The sequence below is a fragment of the Camponotus vicinus genome, unplaced genomic scaffold (genome assembly GCF_025532165.1).
Source record: "Camponotus vicinus isolate PSW18456_S1 unplaced genomic scaffold, iyCamVici1.0 SCAF_4, whole genome shotgun sequence".
NCBI lineage: Eukaryota > Metazoa > Arthropoda > Insecta > Hymenoptera > Formicidae > Camponotus > Camponotus vicinus.
The window spans coordinates 23,206,558-23,222,091 of NW_028141976.1; the positions used below are offsets into that span (position 1 = coordinate 23,206,558).

At 38.6% G+C, this 15,534-nt stretch overlaps 1 protein-coding gene across 4 annotated transcripts in view; it reads right to left on the reverse strand.

The window, feature by feature from the left end:
• LOC145969711 (uncharacterized) overlaps positions 1-15,534 on the reverse strand; it is a 66,189-nt gene that overhangs the window by 39,249 nt on the left and 11,406 nt on the right. The gene's annotated exons all lie outside the window — the stretch shown is intronic.

Consider the following 15,534-nt stretch of genomic DNA (forward strand, 5'->3'; position numbering starts at 1 on the left):
TCCCTTTTGGTCAACCCTTTCCCTCTTGATTCGCTCCCTTCTGTTTATTAATGTGCATTGCCGGCATGCCAGCGTAACCAAAAATTTTCCATACGATTTAACAGATTTGTATTTCCGGAAATGAACAATAAAGGATGTGTAGACGGTGCTCATTGGTAATTTATGCAATCTCCTGACCATATGAGTATATAAATTCTGCTTCTTATATTTTTAATTTTGTAACGCTGTTACTTTTGCTTTTAATTAAACATTTTAAACATTATGATTTAAAATATACTTATGGCAAGCGAAATAGTAATAATAAAATTATATGATTTACAATAAGTATTTCAAACATAGAAACTTTTACACATTAATAAGGATTAATTTTGTATAATATGTAGCGCAGACTCGAAGGAGCTGTTTGGCAGATTTACTAGATTGTACTCAGGTAATATCACTCTAGATACTCATTCGTTGAAGTGAACTTAGCACGTTCCTCAAACTCGAATGAAACTTGGAAACGAGGTCAACTCGCTCTCTTAAATATGAAATATTGAAAATGCGAAATTATTGTGAAAAATTTAACATATTATACGGAGAAAAAATTATGCATATATATCGTACGTTTCCAATTTTCGCTCGATGATTCGCACGCGATCGCGACTAATTCACCGGGGATTTCACATCCGTCGAGCAGTCGTAAAGCAAGAAATAATTGTAAAACTTGGAAAGTTGTTTCTTTTCCAACGACTACGGGGTAACGACTACGTTTCCAAGAGAAAATTGCCTGTAACAATATTTATGATAAAATCGCGCGCGGATAACGGCCAAAGTTTCACGAGTAATTAGCGATTGCGAAATAGCAGGAACGCGTAATTGACGATGTTCATCGAGTACTTTGCTAGCCGTGGGGCTTTAATGTTATTCTTTGCAATCAGTGGGAATATAAACAACGATCGCATCGTCATTGAAACTACGAATGCACAAAGTGTGTATCGTACATCTGATTTATTCGGAAACGCAAATGTGTCTCTTACCTCATCACATATTGATGTATATGATAATTCATCAGACACATAAAAAATGAATAAAAGAAAAAACCGACAGATATTATATATATATATATATCTAATATTATATTATTTAATTAATATATAAATTTTATATATATAAAATAAAATTAATTATAAAATAAAATATATATAATATATATATATATATATATATATATATATATATATATATATATAAATATATAATGATCATATGATTATAACATTTTTATATCTCACTCTCACACTCTATATATATAGGCTCTAACACTTTGCTGAACGTGCTTGTACATATGCACCTAGGAGAATGCAATTATCGTCGTGCCCCCACGAGGCACGGAAGAGGTAGGCGCGGCATTTATCGTGGCGGTCCTGCTGCACGCGTCCCCAATCTACGGGGATTCGAAGCGACAATAATGGCGAGAAATCGATGCCCCCTCGCGTGCTCGGCATCCGCGTCCGCGGTACGCGCGTAATAACGCGTAATAATGCGCGGCTACATACGTAGGAATATTATCCGGCGCGTATTATCCGTGAACGCACCCGCTGACGATGACTATGGGGGTCGGCTTCGAGTATGTGCGGGTTGCATGCGCTCTCTCGTCCCGTTCTCCTCCACCTCTGTGTATCGTCGTTCCCATTCCACGATTAGCGCAATTATCGGCGCATCGATCAGCCTCCTGCAGCACCAGTTGAAGCACTAGTGGACGCGAGGGTTTAATCAATCGCCCTGTTAAGAATAGACATAACGTGATTGCTCGCGGACGAAGGGAAATTAAGGAGAGATACAGAGCTAGAATCAAGACATTGTTTGGGGAACGCTTTGATTTTATAATCGATCGATCGTCGTCGACGTGTCGATCACGTGACGACTTTCATTGCTTTTCCAATACGGACGCGAACAACAACCGAACTAAACGACCGTTCGTAAAAAAAAGACCAAGATTTCCAAAGCCATTCGTTGCGCCGTTCATTAATCAACAAATCGTATAGAGTCGCCGAATCTCTCAATACGTCGGGAGAAGAGAAAAAAAATCACCGGTTTGCGTCTGTATTTCCGTTGGCGGAGTTTGCGAGGCGTCTCGACTGCGATTTCCTCGACGTTACATCACGGCACCGGATCCCGAAATGAGATTACGACAGCAGTTAACGATATTCGGTACGGACGGTGGGACCGAACTAATCTGATAACCAGTAGGTCGCATCGGTCGTCCTTCCACCTGCCGGTTCTATTCGTTCTCTTCGTCTCGCTCGATGGATGCGATGTCCGATCGTGGATGGTGCCGGATGACGTAGGATTACTGGCACGGTAGACCGGTGCGGTGTTCTGGTTTTCCATAATTAACGTCCGTATGAAGGATCCGCTCCTAAAATAACTGAACTGATGCGTGTGCGGACTCGTGGCAGAATCGTGGAATAGCCCATTCCGCGCGAGTAACACCGCCATGGCTCCGTGCAATTCAATTTGAATAGACGAGCAGGCGAGCACGAATCCAAGAGCATATGAATAATTATCCGTATATCGATTTTTACGATTGAAAGTCTTAATTCAACTCTCTCATTGTATATTCAAGCATATTATACAATTTTAACTTTTTTCCAAAAAACATGTATTTCGTTAAAACGAGAAGATTGATTAAATTTGAGATTGATCGACCCCATAAATACTGTACGAAAATATATTCTGAAATAATCGGCAAAACAATATAATACCAGAATAATATTGTTATTCTGGTATTATGAAATCTCAGTCGATTGCATCTACTTTAATCCGATCCCGGCTGGACCGATCCGACCGAAAGTCATCCGTAGTAGCTGGCTTTACTCTCGGCTCGATAAGTTAATCTCGGCTGTCTGCTCCTCCGCATGCTCGTGACACTCGTGACATTGCTTTTTGATTTATTAGAACGTCGGTCAACCCCGCGCAATGGACCGTATCGAATTTCGAATGTGACTGTTTGCCTGCCTTTCAATGTTCCTGAAGTTTACCTACGCATCGGCGATACGACGGTACGAAGAATAAAAAAGACAGGACATATTCGACCACATTAGATTTATGTGTTTACCGAATGAATCGTTAACTTTTGTCGTTCTCGATATTTTTCGCACGTTTAAATAGATGTAGCAGACTGACGAAATTATGAATGGCATCGAAAAATAAATTTAATAAATTTAATTGCAATTTGATCGTTAAAATTGATCCCTTTGTATCTAAATTTTTTAATGTCTGTGCTTTTTTTAATTTTTCAGTTTTATAACCTTCTAACTATATGTGATATACATGCTATCTATTCTTTTATTAAAATAATAATATCGTAAAATGCAGAATCGTGTTTCCAAATTTATATAAACTCTTTGTTAAAAAAGCAACGTATACAAAAATAATGAATATTACAATATTCGAAAAGCGGGTAGACAAATCAGGACCGTAAATTAATATTTATATTAATAAGATTCTTTTCGGAATAAATATTTATATATTTACATTATGTTCGTGTTAATACGCTTCTCTGACGATCAAAACTTTACAATTCAATAATTTGAATAATTTAATTGGTAATGTTTATAATATGTTTTACGCTTATAATTAAATTGAATATACTATTTATCCAAATTAAGCTCAATTCCAATGTACCACGTATGATTAAATGTGCATACACATTTTATCGAATAATATCGTAATGTATGAGCATTGTAATTGTTTTGTATTACTCTGTATAAAAATTCATACTTGAATAATTTATACTTGATTTGTAGCAAGTCTTGCAAAAATGGGTTTTGCTTCACTCCTATAAACATATTGAATTTAGAATAATTTGTATATCCTCCGTATTGAAATTAGTACGCGTGCGCTGAAACGGTCCTTATGATAAATCTCGTTATCCAGGATCTATGCGATCTGTGCGTTAAGTTAACACAAGGTAGGAATAATCGCGTCCATGCCACCGTTGAAGTTCGACGGGAATCCTCGAGGCGCAGCCATTCGAGAGGCAATAGGCGCCTCGAAAACTCATCGGGTATGTAGATATCAATAAAGGGGAATTCCCTCTCTCTCTCTCTCTCTCTCTCTCTCTCTCTCTCTCTCTCTCTCCCTCTCTTACCAAGCTCGGGTCGTAAGCATCCGACGTGCGCGATTCGATCGGCTCGTTCTCAGCAATTCGCGGCATGCTCAGAACCGAGCAGCAATACCAGCCACACCGAAACCGTAAGGGTTGGCGCTATGCCGACCCCACGGTTGAAGGGGGCAATAACATACCGTGAGTTGCCCCTGCAGCACTAGGAATAATGGAGCCTCTCGACTATCCATGATTAACGCGGCAATAACGATTATTTATAGTCCTAAAACAATGTTTCACGCTGTCCACCCCTGCTCGTCGTTGCCCTCTCTTTCTCGTCCCTCCCCCACGCGTCTCTCTATCGCCGCGCAAAGTCTGAATCAGCAGTCAGTACATAGTTTTCCCCCGTGTTCGTCCCTGAAGCGGATTTATGCAAAAAATTTCGAAACTCGTCACCGTGGGGTCTCACTCCGCGCCTAATTAATCGAGCGGGACAGGACTGAACTACGGGGCACGAAAGGGTGCGCAGCTGCGATTGGAAAAGTGACGGCTTTAGCACGCGCGTCAAAGGGGCTTTTATGAAAGTCGCGAAACAGATCCCTTTGTCCACACACTGCGATCATAGATCATCGCTGTCGTCGAGTACGGTAATGGAGGGATATACGCGGCCGGCGATGTAACCTGCGGCGGATATAATATGGATGTTGATCAACGAGAAAAAAACACACGAGAGAGAGAGGAGCGGCAAGGATTTATATTTCTACCTGTAATTTCGGTCAAAGTAGAGATTTTGCTACTAACGAGAAAAAGTAATATAATTGAATACATTTTGCGTCAAGCAGAAATGTGCCCGCAAATGCAATCATTTCTTTCGAGTGCATATGAACAAGCTTCCCATAATTACATTTTATTACTCTTATGCAGCTAGTAGCTATTCATCTTGTTAACCCGATTAACACAAAATAATTTTTCAAACATTTTTACCTATTATTCCTCTATTTAACAGCGTTCTTAATCAAAGTGTATCGCAATTTTTAAGAGTCTTTTAGCAAAAAATTCTCTCTATCGTGATAGTGCGTCATTCCGCCGACGAGCTACGCATGCATGTCCAGCTTGGAATTCCACTGGCTCGTCCAATCGGCTTATGGCAGAATAGCAGACGGATAAAAAAACCAGGCCAGATATTTTTCATCCTGTTTACCGTGTAGGGATACTTTTCACGACGTCATTGTTTGCACGGGTCAGCGGCGGCATAGTAATATCTGGTCGTCTCATTCGCTCCGGTCTGAGAGCGTAGAACGAGGCGTTTGGTCAGAGGAAAACATATCCATTTCCGCGGGAAAAAAGACGGTCGGAGGGGTGAAAGACTGTGGAAATAAGCAGCCGATAGAGAGAAAAGAAGAGGCAAGTAAGGGTGAGAACTGGTCAGCTACCGACATCTCGCCAGTAATGAATCCCCGAAAAATTTCACATCTCTCTCTTTCTTTTCGCATTCGTCTCCTTCTTGTTTCCAAGGTCGATGCTCTCTCAATTCGACTGACGAATATTATTTGCGATAGAAGAATTTTTCGTAATTCGGTGCGGAGCAGACGGATCCAACTGGCCATTTCTATTCGACCGCCGCGCCGACTCTCACCGATGGACCTGGAAACGGCGAGCAATTTCGCGAAGAATCCGCAGAATTCAATGCATATCTATCAGCTTCCGCGCGAGGGAATGAATTAGAGGTTCATGGCTATACATTTTACGTGCAGATGTACTCGAACGTTAGCGATGATCGATTAAGACAAGATCTGATTCAACCAGAATAATTCTAATAATACGTATATTTGAAATATGACTGTCTATTCTTCAATCTTGGTAATCGAGCAAAAAAGAGTATACTTCAAAGTTCATTTTGTTTTATTGTAGAAAAGAAAAACAGTCGGTGGAGATTCGTGGCCCTTAATTTAGAGTAAATGTTAGCGAATAATGTTTCGTTTGGTTGTTCTTGACTAGAGATTTCCGCTTATTCTCGAGAAAAACTGGATTAAAAGTTTCGTCAGTGTAGCTACGTGTCATCGGGTAAAGCAACGAAAGACAAGCGACGGCACGGATGTGCGCAACGTCGGCGACAAACGAATGTAAACGAGACTGGGTGTGAAAACTCGACGTGCAACGAGAGTTTGATACTTGTTTACAGTCTCTACCATTCCTGCTTGACTCGTTACTTAAGCGCTCGTTCCTTTAGCATGCGAAGTGTCTATTGTCTTGTCGCAATTCCGTCGCTATAAACGCTTCTCTTTGAACGTCAGCCAACAGCGCACAATTAGGAATACAAATGAAATTATAAGACGCAATACTTTTCTCGATTCTCTTTTCGCGAGATTCTTCGCGTTTTATGTTATCTGCCAACATCAAATAATCAAGCATCAAACAGAGTTCGGGGAACGCCCCGTACAACGTTTACAATTCACGGGATAAATGTGTTGCAAATGGATTTTTGCTAATTTTCACTCATATTCCATTGTTATGTTCGTTACTCAGGATTGGGTAGAAATATGTTTGACATATTCCGGTCCTGTTTTCAAAAATAATAAACGTTTTCATTGATACGAGCAAACATGTGGAATGACTTCTGATATTTCAATAATGTGAAAAATTCCGTGAAATAGCGTGCGGGCGTGCGTATTTTCGGCCGTGCTATGCGTGTTTTCATGCGTCGCGTACAAATCGATTGTCAGGAAGGCGGCGTTTAGCCGGGGATTGCTGTACCCCGGTACTTTCCACGATTGCGTAAATTATTTCCATAATTTCTCCGGCCGTCCCGCTCGGAGCTACTATATTTTTACGATAATGGGCTCCCATTACTCTTTGTCTGTGCACCGACACGCGCCCGCGTGTATAATAATCGATTTCAACGCACCCAGCATCGTCGCTATGCGATCAATGCAAATATCTCGGCGCATCTGCTATCTGGCTAACCCTTTATGTGGTATTTATGGCATTATTTATGTTGCAATTAAAGTTGTGTCTATCACCCTCGCACGTAAGAACATATTTGGGGATGCACACGTAAACGTGTTTCCCTCTCCTCCGTAGGCGGCGTGTCTCATTTCCAATGCAAATTAGTTTCAAGCAATAGACTTTTGTTTTATAAAATATTTTTAAAAATTTTTGTAAACGTGTCGGACTTTTAAAAGAACCGAACAACGAATATTCGTGGTGAATGATACGACTTGTAGATCGCGAAATTTGAAATAATTTCCACGGAATTCATCGAAAACAGAGTTCCGAGTATGACACACGACCATTAACAAGATTCCGATGGCCGTCGATTCGCATCTCGCGCCTCACAAATGGCGGGATGTTAATTCATTTTCACGGTAGACAGAGCCGTCGGGGTACAACAACGAGAAAATCGATAAAACCAATAAGCCCTGGCAATAACGTGCTAATATCCTGAAGACCATTCTCGCCTGCAGCGCATAACCCTCCCCCTTTGCTGCTCGTAAAGTGTGTGAACGAACGCGTTCAGATTCCTTCGTAATTGTTCCTGCATGACTTGCTCCTGTCAATAGACCAAACTGCGGCGTGTAATAGACGGCTCATGGCGATATCGCGACACTTATTTGCTACGTCGTGATTCTTACATAAAATACCAATGCAATTATTACAGTTATTTAAAATAAATTATATATTAATATCGGAAATTATCATGGCGATTATTAAACATATTGAAAGCGTTTCAATATAAAAAAATAATTTTCTTCTTGAAAAACGAAAAAAAAAAAATACTTAACGACATATAAATTCGTGAGAAATATTTAATGCACAGCAATGAATTCTCTTTCTAGTTATGTGTATTTCATTTTTAAACATTTATAACGGATTCACTGGATATGATGATATGCTGGGAGACTTTCATGGAGCATAAAAATTTGATAGTCTATGTATCATTCTAACGTCGACCAGCGCTGTCGTCATATGTAAGTTTTACTGAAGATACGTGTAAATTTCTCGCGACATACCTACTTTAACTGTCGTGAAAGTTTCGCTTGTTAAATCGTGTATAAGTATGTTGAATTTCTCTCTCTTACCGCACAGAGTTATACACAAAACTGTATATAATACTTTATTAATTGTATTTAGAATAAATTTAAATTATTGTATTATCAATTGCATGTGGAACAAATTGAAAAAAATTATTGAATATGATATTTAAATTATTTTATTGTTTATATATTATTTTATTGTTTATATATTATTGTATGTAGGCCAAAGCATTAACGGGATTGTAAAATAAAAATACACAATGTATGTCCAAACAATAAACCCATTAAAATTAACTTGAAATGCAGCATAATTTAAAGTTTACTATCAAAATCTACTTAAGAAAATATTATACAAAATATGCTTTTATTGAATTTATTATAAAAAATATGCGAGAAAATAGAAAAAAATAATACATACATATAAAGATTTTAATAGAGAGTCGAAAAAACATAAAATAATGTTTAAAGCACTTTTTAATTGTCTGTAGAAATGAATTGTGTGTGTGTCAAAACATTGTATTTGCCCTTGATATCTCGATTCTTATTTCCGAAGCAACCGCGCATTTCGTGTGTGTCCTATACCTCTCTTCCTTTCTCTCTCTTTCATTAAAGTTTAAAAATTATTTTCTATCAGTATGCGGAATCTGATGGGACAGCGCATTGTGAATTCAAGACGCGACAAGCGTTGCTTCCTCAGTCTCGACGGCCTAACAAAGTTACACACTCGACCCGCACCCCTGTCAATAATGCCGCCGACCCGAAGGAACAACTACGCATTCCCCTTAGCGGGGAGCGAGTTGTTGTATGTGTTCTCGAACTTTCCCCGATTCGGGTCCCCTCCCGCGTCCTTCCGCGTCCACGAAGCGCCCGTATTTGAAATACGTCAGGTGCAAGAACGGGTCGATTTAATCCCCTAATTCTCTAGATCGACAATAACCCTGTACGAAACGGCGCCAAACTGCATATCCCCTTTCTCTTTAATTGGTCCTTTGTGCTCGGTCCTCTGACACACGCGTCATAGCATATATAATTCGTATTTCATTATTTTTGAAGAGAATTTTTAAAAAGATTAGAATATCTCTCATTGGAATCTCAAAATTCGCTGTCAACTTTTTATCTGTAAGTGCTGTTACATCGTTATTTTGATATAACAAAAATATAGTAAATACATGGGCGGTTTTTGGCGATAATAAAAAAAGGACAATCGCAGGAATGACGATGGGAACGGAAATATCTCCGTGTACGACAATGTCATTGTAAACGGGCGATTTCGAGTTAAATCGTCCCCTGTCACGCTCGCCGAATATTAGTCTGCATAAAAACCAACTGTTGCTCCTTGCGGTAGCACGGCCCAGATCGATCCGATGAATGTCGTCCACTTTCTAGCGAGACTTCTAGCTCGGATTAGGAAAAGAGGATATTCCGCGATAACTATCGATATTCTGCGAGAATACGACGTACAACGATTCTCACCATGTCCTGGTATCGCGAGGATTTCGATCGCCATTGCGATCCATAAGCGACATTATCCCGATATGCATCGCAAAGTCGCTTCTTCTTTTCGATTGGCTTTATCCGCCAGTTACATTTAAATGCATTCTCAAAATCTCTCGTCCAATTCCGAATGCAGTTCGAATGACATATCCAACTTCGAGAGGGAGCTTGCACGACCAATTCAATAGGACGTGTTTGTGTCCCCTGTTTTCCCTTCAATAGAAACGTTCCAATACGAGACACGGCTTTATGTCTTGTTTTCCTGTCAAATACTTGTTCCAGATATTAGAAATACGATAAATCCCGATAATTTTACAATAATTTCAATATTCACTCGACAATATTGATGGTTATTAAATAAAGCGTGCATTTCAAACAATGTCTAATTCATACTTTGCTTCTTCTCTATTTAAACGGTTCTTTTTTTTTCAAGAAAACTTATTTAATCATCGATATCGAATTAGGTCGTATTAGTTCTTAATACGAATGTCGATATTCCTACATTTTATGTGAGATAACGAAAATTGCAATTTTCTATCTCTTTCTACATTGAAATATGTAGTTTTAACTTTTGAAGATAGTACTAGTTCACATTTTTATCGCCGCGGGATTAAGTCACATTGGTTTCCAATAATCGCGGTTATGAATATTTGCGCGCCTTGTATGAAGAGAGAAAAGAATGTACATATACATATGCAATGTATATGTATGTATGTATATAAAATATATGTATATATTATATGTAATGAAAATACACACAAATGATGAAAATAATAATATAATATTAATAAAGAAATATAATAGTATATAATATTGACCTCAATTTATCTCTTAAATGCAATAATGTATTGCAATTGCTTTTTTTAATGATATAACGTATATAACGATTGCGTATAACCATTGCTATAGTATTTTAACCTATTTTAACTCTTTATTACTTCTCGACGAACTATCGAGTCATTCATGTGATATATATGTAAAAATTATTTTACAAAATTCATGAGATAATCGAAAGAAATATATCATGTGTGCATTTTGCATAGAATTACAAGAAATATCATTCATTTTTATTTTTATTTTAAAAATACTTTTTAAACATTATTTGTATAAGTAATATTTACAAAATATTCAAGAATTTCTCTAAGCAATATTTAGAAAATATTCAAAAATATAATAAATTTTTAAGATCCAATATATACTTTATTTATGGAATGCAAATAAAAAGGATTTTACGTCACAAAAGTAAAAAAAGTACGTCAAGTATATAAAAATATCTCAATTTATATATTTTATCATTTTACCATTAAAGTCGACTCGAGTCTATCATCCAGTCATACCGTCTGCTATTCAGAAATTAAAATAACGGATCTATAGTGTATATATATATCTCTTTATATATATTGCATAAATTTAATAAATTTAATCTGCGAGTGATTCAAAGTCTGCCATGCACGGCTATCATATCGTCTACCATTCAAAAATTGAGGCAACGGATCTATAACGTATCATTTATTCATTTATATTATTTTTAAAATGGACACATATATACTATATATATATCGCATAAATTTAATCTCACTTCGTGATATCGATGGGTCGATAGTGTCGCGCGGAATAAAGGCGACAACGGTCATTTGTTTCGCGCTTCCAAGAACGATATATGCTTCGCGCTATCCGGACCACAAAAGGGACTCGATACAATTTTATGGGGACAATCTATTTCGTAGGACATTACTTTTATCGCGATAAGTGAAATGGACAAAATTGCGAACGGGTTTACGGTACGGTTCTCTTCGCGCATTGCGTTTTCAAGAAATGTCCCGAACGCGAGAACGGATGAAATTTCCTCGAGATGGCCGGAAAGAGCGCGACCGGAATTCGAAAAATGAAAGACTTCTCGCTTCGTCGGACTACCGTCATCGCCGCGGATCGATTTTGTCTCGCCCGACCTCTCATAAGTTATCAAACTTCTAGCACGCACAATGAACCCATGCTTGAGTTCTTTTTAGTATCACAATTGTTTTCTCTTCTCTCTTTTTTTTTATCTAGAAAAAATTTTATGATAAAATTAAAATGAATGTAGTTTATAAACAGTGAATTATTTATAATTTTATTAACGAACGCGTCAACAGCAAATAATGACACGAATTTATCCGTATTCTGCAATCATAAAACTAAAAAAAGAGATAACGTATATTTATAATAAAATTTTAAAACTAATTATTAATTAAAATTAATAATTAAAAATTTTTTGTTTTTGAATATAATCTCAAATACAATAACAAAAATACAAAAAGAACAATAAATTGTATAAGGATTTATGTGAATCATTACGGGAATCATTCTATCAATTTAGGAGATATACAAAGTTAAAAAAAATAAACTATATAAAGAGAAATTAAATGCTGTACACAAAATGCGAAAAAAATTAATTAACATAATTTTCGTGAATACATAATTACAAATATTTGCATCGCTCAAAAAAATAATCAGATCGATCTATATTGTTAAAAGAATTATTATAATTTCATCTTATGTGACATAGTCTCCGAAAAATTATTTAAATAATTCAATCCTGCATCGTATGGCAATGCTGAAAAACCTGATTTTTCTATTAGAAAGTCTCTATTAAAGAATTTTGAATTTGATTTTTTTTATTGAAGAGAATTCAAATTCTAGTATTTTACCAGAGAGAAAGAGAAAGAGTAGTCGCCGCGGATCGCTTTCGTGTCGCCTGGCTAGCCGCGCGTTATCAAACCTCGGGCACGCGCAATGGATAAAGTGGCTGAGCCCACCCTTACCCACTGCTTCCCACCCCCGTTACTCTCCTCGCCTGAGGAGCAATTTCGCGGTGAAATTTGAGCGAATGCCGTGTAAGTCTCGGAACCGCGGACAATTTCGTGGTAACGTTAACAAATACCGTTGCACGCTCATGTCCCGTGCCACGGTTCCGGGATACGAGCTGGTGGTGAGTCTCGCGCAGTCGCCTTGTCCCGCTTTTCCCGACCCCACTATTCCCCTCCTCACCCTCTCCTCTTCTTCAGCCTCCCTCACGGCCGGAAATTAATATGAAATTGGTCTGTAATCCGGATAGTCTGCGCGCCGTAGACGCAAGAAAATGATCTTCGGGCACGTGGCATTGCGTGCCCGGACCACTCGTTTAAATACGACCGCGTGGATTATTCTCCCCCGTCGCTACCCTTCCCTCCCCAATTTCACCCTCGTCTCCGCCCGATCGTGATCCCAATTCCGCTCTTTGCCGCGCCACCATTCTCTTTCAGTCTATCCTGTTCTTCGGCATGAACGTTCCTATCCCTTCCTTTCTCTCGTTCTCTCTTTCTCTCTCTCCCTCGTGATTTAGAATCGCGGCGACTCGTGAAACAAGGAAACGAATTTTGCTAATTCCTTTTCCCCCGCTTTCCTTCCACTATGTGTAATATGATTGTCGAGGGAGGGGGGGGGGAATTTGAGGGCACATCGCTAGGTGATTACGCGCTTCCGTATGAGATATATTTCGCCCAACTTCTGGGAATTTTGCATTTGCGTGCAAGAAGTACAGTACGGAGAAGTATAATAAGTTAAATACGAAGAGATATTAAGCATAACTACACGTAAGACGGATACACGCAAATCAAAATTGAAAAATTACAACGTAAAAAGGGAATAAAAGCATTGCATGAGTATTAATAATAAAATTAATTTCATTTCAAACATTCCTATTACATATCAATAATGTATTATGCTGATAAAGCAACGCATTTGCTATTAAAGCGAAATTCCAGTAACCAGATTTGATTTTATTATGAATTAATGTAATCGTACGCGCGCGCGTGAAACTATGCGATATTAGATCAAGTCCCCCGCTAATATTTTGCGGGGACAGTATTAGCTATTTTAGGGTAATACACCACTAATTTACATGTTCATCTAATCCACAACGTATCAAACATTCAATAGTTCATTATATCGCGAACGCAGCATTAAATAAATACCGTGATGCGCTTAACGCAAAACGATATACGTCTTGGTAGAAAATTCGTCGGTTAAAATAATGACTTCTCGTAGTTTTTTCTAATTCTTTTGCCAAAACTCGTTCGCGCTTCGCGAATCTGCATTTTACGAAGGCGAAGAGAGTGTTAATAGAGACAGTTTTTACAGTTTCTCGCAGAAACCTAATTTGTTCTTAATCAATTCCACCTGTTTCGCCGCAGTCTCGAGAAAGAGTTACAAGCGCTTTTACAGACTGGGTCTTCATTTATTAAAAGAACCAACTTCTCAAGAGTCAAACAAAAATTTTGCCGAGAAAGAGAAACTTTTTCATTAAAACCGTTAGATTATTGAGCAACGCAAGCCTCCATCTTTTCGCTCCTGCCACTTATCGTGAACGAAATATATTAAACATAACTCAAAAAGCTATTGATATATTTATTTTATATCTCATTCTCTCTCTTTTTTTCTTTACATTTGTATTTCTTCGTATAGTTTCACGTAAATATTGATATTTCTTAATAATGACCAAACTCGATTCCATCGTACTTCCATTTTACCTTTTGCTATTGGATGTACTAAATCCGAGCGGTAGGTTGGTCCGCGACGTGTCTAATCCAGTGGGAAAGTGCCGCGTCGGCATTTAATCCCGCCGATCCCACGGATAATCGAGGCGATGGTGTATACATGGAAGAAACATTCCGTTAATCTTGAAATATATCAGCGCAAAAGGGATAAAAGAACGTGAATGCTTCGCGTTCGAGAGCCAATTTCGATGCTCGAGTAATTTCGAAATTTCGGCGGAGAAATAAACGCGCGCGATACCTAAGCTCGGACTTTTCGACCGCGAAACGACGAGCGTGAAATCACTGGATGCTCGGCGCATCATCTCGGAAACAGATTCCTATCCATCTTCATCCGGCTGACGTTGCATCATCTGTTGTATATACGAAGGGTTGAGAAAGACGCGGAGGGGGAAACAAAAACACGAGAGAGTTGCTTCGAGGATAAGAAACGAGATATCGCGGAAACTCCGTCTTACGTTCGTTTCTTCCGGGAGCTAAAAATAATACGGAATGTATTTTGAAAATGCACTAGTATAAAGCGAGAGAAAGAGAGGAATAACGACTACCCCTATCTACGCCATAATCGCGTTATCCGCCGGGGCTGTTGTTTCTCGCCCCGCTATCGTGTTTGCAGTATGTGTACCTCATCGAAATGTGATGCTGCGTAAAATACAGGTATGGAATATTGTTACTGGAATGCACATACGCGCGCTTATATACAAAGTAAACACGACAACGTCTACGTAGATACGGGACAAGCTCTTCTTAAGTAGAAGATGTTTGAAATTTCATTTCCTAGATGAAAAAGTTCGCTTATTCGAGAAACGATATACAATGCAAATACAACGCTATTTCTCTGTGTTGACGCGATATTTTATTCTCCCTTATAAATTTTGTTCCGCAACCTCTGCGATTCATGTTTGAGATAACGAAACGTTGAGTGTCGAAGTGAACAAAGTTTCGATCGAATACACATTCCATTGTCGGCAGAGGACAAATATTTATCGTTACGGAAATCATGCGCGAGGAGACATGATTTATCGTCTGGTGGATGCCGTGGTGCGAGCGAGATGGTCCCGACATTCAACAATGATTTAAATATTCCGAAGCCAGGGGGCAAAACGTCGCCCTCCTTTACATCACTGTCATTTTTTTCTTCTTCCTCTCTTTTCATAGAAGAATAAGATTTTCCGGCAGCCTGCGCCCTGTCACTCAACCCCTCCCTTTGCCACGACGTTTCGCGCTCGTTTTAAGGGGATATTATCTCCGAGACATCGAGGTCCCAATACCGCATTATGACGATGAATCATTGAAGCCGTCCTGTTCCTCTCCACTCTCGAAAATTTCTTTAAAAATCCGAGGG